Below are 7,775 nucleotides of genomic sequence, written 5' to 3' on the forward strand. Positions count from 1 at the left end.
GAGATTCATCAGTGGCCAATGCACATCATAGCCCACCGGCCAGTGGGCCAGTGGGCCTGTGGGCTGGTTGGCCAGTGGGTCAGTGGGCCGGTCGGGTGATCGCTTAGCCTTTTATATATATATATATATATATATATATATATATATATATATATATATATGATTTAATTTTATCTCAATCTTCTTAAAAGTATGTAGAATGATTTTTTTTTTTTTTTTTTTTTTTTTTTTTACCAATAAGGATATTGAGTTACCAGAGAAGGGATAGAGTCAAGCCTCAAAACCCTCTCTAACTCTTACCATAATAAAAATTTGATTTCTGCGTGCTGACTCCGGAAGGAAGATACAGTTGGCTAACTTTCATTTGCAAAGGGGAAATGAAGCTGCATTAAAGTGATGTTTTTGATAAGCTTAACATATGTAGATATATTTGATATTTTTTGGAAGGGAACAACTGCTTGCCTAAAGTTATTAAACACACTGTACAATGTCAAACATCAGTGAAAATCTAATCATGAGCTTGCATGTCTCAGCTGGCATGGCTTCTGTGCCAAGGTTAAGAAAACCCAGGAAAACCAGGAGGTCACTATGCGTGATTGATGGGTTCAGTCAAGTCATGAAGAGCAGAATCCAAAACTATGTAAAACTGAGAGTGGATTTACAAAGACAAGACACAGACAAATAGTGCAGCCAAGTAAAAATGACCAGGTAAGCTATAATGAAGGGACAGAATGATAGGCAAAAACAATGGCAAGAACTCCTCATAGTATGACGACTAAGAGTATGAATTAAGAAAAATAGAGAAAAGGTAACAAAATGCCAGAAACAAGTTGAAATTTGACCTATTATAGGAGCAGAAGTAACATGTAAACCTATTTCATAAATTATGAAGCAGCATAAACTTTTATCTATTATTAGGTATTATGTTTGTTATTTTTCCTTTTTATTGAATTTATTGGAGTGACACTGGTTAACAATATTATATAGGTCCCATGTACACAATTCTACAACATTTAATCAATTAAATTTCACCATATGTCCCTGTGAGGAAAGGATGATACTGGTCTTTGATCACCATTGCAAGCCCAGTATCACATTTAGAAGCCATCACAAAAGTAGGGGTTCAGCATTATTTGTTAAATGATTAAATGAATAAGCTGAACCACGCAGGTGAATACCTTCTCATCATGTTAAGGCTCTATAATGTCTTCCTAAAATGCAGTATTTCCTTCTCTGTGCTCATAACAAGCTCTGTTTATGTTAGTATCATATTTATCACGTTAATTGTTATATAAATTTCTTTTTTCCAACACAAATTGTGAGTTCTTTAGAGCCTTGAAGTTAGAAATCATGTATTGATCACTGTTGTATCCTGGGACCTCTCACAGTGCTGGATACATCACAGGAACTCAGAAGTGGAAGGAACTGAAGTAGTGAAAAAAGATGAACTCTGTCAGCTTTAAAATTTCAATTGGCCTTGCTTCAAGAACAGACCCATTTGTACACAGGACAGAAAGCCAGGTATTACTGAGGAAAATTGATTAATCTGCTCTAGGTATTACAGATAATGTACTGAATCTTCTTAGTTTCATAATAATTTAAAACTTTCTTCTTCTTCTACACCTTCTGCTCCTCTTTCATCTTTTCTTTCTCCTCCTCTTCCTTCTTCGCCTCTTTTTCCTCTCCTTTTTCTCCTTTTTCCTCTTCCTCCTCCTCCTCCTCCTCCTCCTCCTCCTCCTCCTCCTCCTCCTCCTCCTCCTCCTCCTCTTCCTTCATTTATAAATATAAGCCACATATTAAGACTTTATTGCCCTTTCAGAACAAACAAAATATATCATGGTAATTTTATATTTGGAAAAGGATAGACTTTAAATCCAAAATATGTAGGGTTTTAACAATTAAAGTAAAGCATTAGTTTATAAAGCAGGTGATCGAGTTTTAAAGTTCATTATCCAGAAATATGATGAGATGTCGAGTGTGTTTCCCTCCACATCCTGCGTGGCTCAGGGTTCGGGTCTGGAAGAGGAGCCACACACAAATGAAAGAGAAATGACACAAGATAATTTGGAAATATTGGGGGACCAGGTGGGCAAGTCCAACTCAAGGAGAGGGACTTCCACCGATGCTCAGGCCGCTCCAACCTTTTATTTGATCTGGGGTAGCCCTAAGGTAAGGTAAGGAGGTTTCAATGACACACAGATTAGCTCATCAGCAGACAATTTCCAGAAATAGGCAGAATATCTAATCAACAATAATCAACAAGGATTTACATGAGTATCTAAGGAATTAAGTGAATTAAGGTGGGGATGATGCTTCAGCTACCATTATCTAGATTAACTGGGTGGTATCTAGATTAACTGTGTGGTGCACAGCTTCGACCTTTGCTAGGGCTTCAAAGGTCACTAGTTTTGGGGGGTCTCTACTCTTCTCTGCTAGTGAAGATGATAGGTGCTCTCTGACAATGAGAGAAACAGGAAATAAGAATGAATTTTATTTTAAAATGGTTAGTAATATTTATGAATAACAGAATCATGAATTTCTATAGGACAAACTAGATATAGTTAACTTTTAAAATTCACATTAAAAACAAAACCCTGTCCTCCCAAGATCTGTCTCTCAAGGCATTTGCTGTACATAATGTTACAGGGTGGGATAAGGCCTCTTCTCCCCTGGTTGCTAATAGAAGTAGGGTTCTTTTTTAAAAAATATATTTTATAGAATTTTTACAGAGATGAGGGAGAAGGATAGAGAGTTAGAAACATCGATGAGAGAGAAACATCGATCAGCTGCCTCCTGCACACCCCCCACTGGGGATGTGCCCACAACCAAGGTACATGCCTTGACTAGAATCGAACCTGGGACCTTTCAGTCTGCAGGCTGACGTTCCATCCACTGAGCCAAACCAGTTAGGGCTGGAAGTAGGGTTCTTGGGGGTACCACTGGAATAAGCATTTCTGGAGGCCCCCACAGGAGGATATGATATAGTAGAAGCTTTATTTCTGTGGAATTATATCCCTGGGTTTCCAAAGTCCTTATTTCCCTTAGTCCAGTCATAGAAGAAGTGTAGCTGGGGCCTCAGTAGAGCTAAAATCAAATCCAATGTCCAGAGTTTCCTTTCCATGTTGGGCTGGGTCCAGTCCAGCATCAGGCTAGCTTAGCTTGTGTTCTCCCGCTGCAGCCCATTAGTCCATTATGTGTGGGATCCACAAGGCCACATGGCTATAGAGGAAACACAGGCAGCAGCAAAACAATAGAGTCCCATGAGCCAAGAGCACAAGAGCTACAAGACCCCAAAAGAGTGAACTCATTTGTTTAATGGACTATGTATTCCCCAGTCTTTGTCTGTTTGCAGTGGCCATGCCCATTCTGGCCAATCATCTCTGTCCCAGGTGTGATTATCAGGCAAGTATCTTCTCAATGTCGTCCCAACTTTACTGGGCATGCCTCTATCTTCCCTTTATTGGACCCCTTCTCCCCCCACACACCTACCCCCAAGTGATCTGTAGGGAATAAGACAGTATTCCCCAGAAAGTGTGAAATTTCAGCTTCCTGATGAAGCTTCCCAAATGCCACGCCTATAATATTTGGCCTTCCTTTGCTCCTTTTCTAAAACTAATAACTACCTAATTATAATAGTATCAATAACACTTCTATAAATGGGTTTTTTGGTTTTCACCCAGGATGTCCATTTCTAGCTTATGTATTTTGTTAAATATAACTGATAAATACATTTTTAATTTTGCTTTTGATAACTGGCAAAGTTTACAAAAGAAAAAATCTATCTCGTTAACTTGTTCCTAGCTTTCTAAACCTGAAGGACAACATTGTCCACATGAAAAGTGTTGCATTCACTATGTAGGGAAATTTAGAGCATTACACATGACATAGATAATGGGTCTGCATTTAACAAGCTAGGAATAAGAAACTTTGAAGTTTTTAAATAATCACGTCCGAGATAAGAAAAAAGTAACTACCTTTACCTTTATTTAAGAACTAAGCAAATTACCAAAGCAAGAACACACTAGAAGAAATGACATGGAGAGCAGGGTAACAATTAAAGAAACAGCTCTGGATAGTTAACCTCCTCAAACCAGTTTTAAGTGCAATAATGAAGCCATATAGCCTCAGAGGCCAACCCCAGAACACTGCCATACAGAGGCTGAGCCACAAACTGATTCTTGCTAAACACAAAATAAGCCAGTCTGGGAAACAAATACGGCCTGCTTTAAAATAAGGACTGTGGTTTACAACACAGAGGAACAGGGTATTGCAGGGAAATTCAACACTCTCCTGAATACCTGGCAGGACTAAGGCGAGCAAGACTGACGAGTAGAAGAACCGAAGGACCTTCACTACTGCAATTTTTTTTTTCTTTTTTCACCTTTTAACTAAGAAACCAATTTTTTTTCTTCTTTTTCCATCACCTGATTTTACCCTTTTAATTACTACATTCTTATTTTTAACCAGTATTATTACTGCTACCATTTTACCATTTTTAAAGTGCCATTTTATTTTCTCTTTATTTTATTTTGGGATTAGTGTTCTCCATTCTATTTTCATCGTTCCTTTAGCAACAATTTTCCCTACCTCAATTTTACCTCTATGCTAAAACCCTCTCCCTCACTTTTCCCCTTTTGTTGTCCTGTTTCTCTTACCCTATTCCTGCTTTGGATTTTCCCTATTCCTTCTGTTTATCTCCTGTCAAAATTTCACCCTACTTATATACCCTATTTCCAATCCACTGCTCTAAATCTTTATACACATACCCCTTATCTTTCTTCACTACCAAAAATTTTTTCTTTTTTTCTTCCTTTATCTTCCTATTGTTTTGTTGCTGTTTGCTTGATTGTTGAGTAAATTTTTTTGTTGTTGTTGTTGCTTGTTTTTTTGTGTGTGTCTCTGTGTGTGTGTGTGTGTGTGTGTGTGTGTTTTAGGACTGGCTGTGAGGTCGTTTTGCTTTTTCTTTTTATTTTTTTCTGCTGGTTTTTCCCCTCCCTCCACCCATCCCCCCCAGTTATATTTGTGCTTCTGTTTTCCCTTGCCTCTCTTGATATTATTGGTTGTTTCTAGTTTGCATTCATCTCCAGGGAGCTATTGCTGGAATTTGTTGGGATTTAGTGGTGGTTCTATAGGAGTTTTCTCCTCATATTAATAGTCTCTTCCCCTCTTCCACTTCATTCTCTCTTTTCGCTCTTTTTTTTTTCTTTTCTTTTCTCTCTTTTATTTTCCCCCCTCCTTTTTCCCAATTTCATTTTTGCACTCCTTTTTTTTTGGTCCCTACTTTTCTTTTCTTTTTTCTCTTTTATCTTTTCATCTTCTTTCTTCCTTATCCCCTAACTCTCTTAATTCGGGTGGTCACCTTTATTTGGGGTTATTAATATCGTGCATATATTTGTGTTTAGTGCCTGGTACGTGGTGCCTTGTTGTGTTGTATTGTGTGCCTTTAAATCAACGCAGCAGATCCAAGCAACAGCAGCCTCCTGAGCATCACACCCTCTGTCTGAGGAACAGCAGCTGTACGTGAAACCTCGCCCCACCAGCCAGAAGAGCCACCTAAGCTGTGAACAGCACCCACCAGAGGAGCTGCTGCCAACTGAAGAGCAGCTGCTACCGCAACCGCCCAAAGAGCAACCACAGACCAAGGAGTCACTGCCACCCAGGGAGCAACCACTGAACGACTCAACGTCTAGATATGTCAGTGAGATCAAACATGGGTAGACAAAGAAACCCCCAAAGGAAAGAGAAGGAGGACTCTCCAGAAAAGCAGCTAAGTAATACAGAGGCATGCAACATGACAGAAAAAGAATTCAGAATAAGGGTCCTAGAGTGCATAAACCGGATGGAGGAAAAAATCGACAACCTCTGCAAGAAGCAAGAAGAAACAGATGAAAAAATCAATAACATATGGAAGAAGCTAGAAGAAACAGATGAAAAAATCAACAACTTAAGTAAGACCCAAGAAGAAATGAAGAGTGATATAGCTGCAATAAAAAACACCATTGAAAGTATCAACAGTAGACTAGGAGAAGCGGAGGACCGAATTAGTAAACTAGAAGACAAGGAAGCAAAACACACCCAAAATGTACTGCAATTGGAGAAAAAAATTAAAAGACAGGAGGAGAGCCTAAGGGAGCTTTGGGACAACATGAAATGAAACAACATACGAATAATAGGGGTACCAGAACAACAGAAGGATGAACAAGGATTAGAAAACCTATTAGAAGAAATAATATCAGAAAACTTCCCTGAGGTGGGGAAGAAAAAAATCACACAAGCCCAGAGAGTCCCAAACAAGGTGAACCCGAAAAGACCCACACCAAGAAGACACATCATAATTACCATGGCAAATGTTCAGGACAAAGAGAGAATCTTTCAGGCTGCAAGAGAGAGACGGAAAGTTACATACAAGGGATCTCCCATTAGATTGTCAAATGATTTCTCAACAGAAACACATCAGGCCAGAAAAGAATGGACAGAAATTTACAAAGTGATGCAAAGCAAAGGACTGAATCCAAGAATACTCTATCCAGCAAGGCTACCATTCAAACTTGAAGGGGAAATAAGAAGCTTCACAGACAAAAAAAGGCTAAGGGAGTTTATCACCACCAAGCCAGCAATGCAAGGAATGCTAAAGGGACTGGTATAAAAATAAGAAATAAAAAGCTCAGAAAGAAAACAGCCAGACAAAAATAAGAAATGGCTACAAACAAGTACCTTTCAATAATAACTTTAAACGTAAACGGACTAAATGCTCCAAACAAAAGACATCGAGTGGCTGAATGGATAAAAAAACATGACCCATACATCTGCTGTCTACAAGAAACCCACCTCATTAGAAGGGACTCACACAGACTGAAAGTGAACGGATGTAAAAATATCTTTCAGGCAAATGGAAAGGAAAAGAAAGCTGGGGTAGCAATACTTATATCGGACAAAATAGACCTCAAAGTGAAGGCCATAACAAGAGATAAGGCCACTTCATAATACTAAAGGGATCAATACAACAAGAAGATATAACCCTGGTAAACATATATGCACCCAATGCAGGAGCACCCAAATTCATAAAAAAACTCCTGGAAGATATCAAAGGAGACATCGACAACAATACAATCATAGTAGGGGACTTTAATACACCACTGACAGCACTGGATAAGCCCTCTAGACAAACAATCAGCAAAGATACAGCAATCCTAACTGACTCACTAGATCAGATGGACTTAATAGACATCTTCAGAACACTTAACCCCAAAGCCAGGTAATATACATTCTACTCAAATGCTCATAAGACATATTCAAAAATAGACCATATATTGGGTCACAAGCAAAGTACCCCCAATTTCAAGAAGATTGAAATCATAAAAAGCATCTTCGCAGACCACGATGGCATAATATTAGAAATAAACTACAATAAAAACAACCCAAAATACTCAAACACCTGGAAGCTGAATAGCATGCTATTAAATATGGATTGGGTTACCAATGAGATCAAAGAAGAAATTAAAAACATCCTGGAAACTAATGACAATGAAAACACAACAATCCAAAACCTATGGGACACAGTGAAAGCAGTCCTGAGAGGGAAGTTTATAGCTCTACAGGCCTATCTCAAAAAACAAGAAAAAATGGTACTAAATCATCTAACTCTACAACTCAAAGAATTAGAAAGACGGCAACAAGAAAACCCCAGAGTGAGCAGAAGGAAGGAGATAATAAAGATTAGAGCAGAAATAAATGACATAGAGACCAAAAAAACAATACAGAAAATCAATGAAACC

This window comes from Myotis myotis, unplaced genomic scaffold, assembly GCF_014108235.1.
Source record: "Myotis myotis isolate mMyoMyo1 unplaced genomic scaffold, mMyoMyo1.p scaffold_m19_p_3, whole genome shotgun sequence".
In the NCBI taxonomy this organism is placed as follows: domain Eukaryota; kingdom Metazoa; phylum Chordata; class Mammalia; order Chiroptera; family Vespertilionidae; genus Myotis; species Myotis myotis.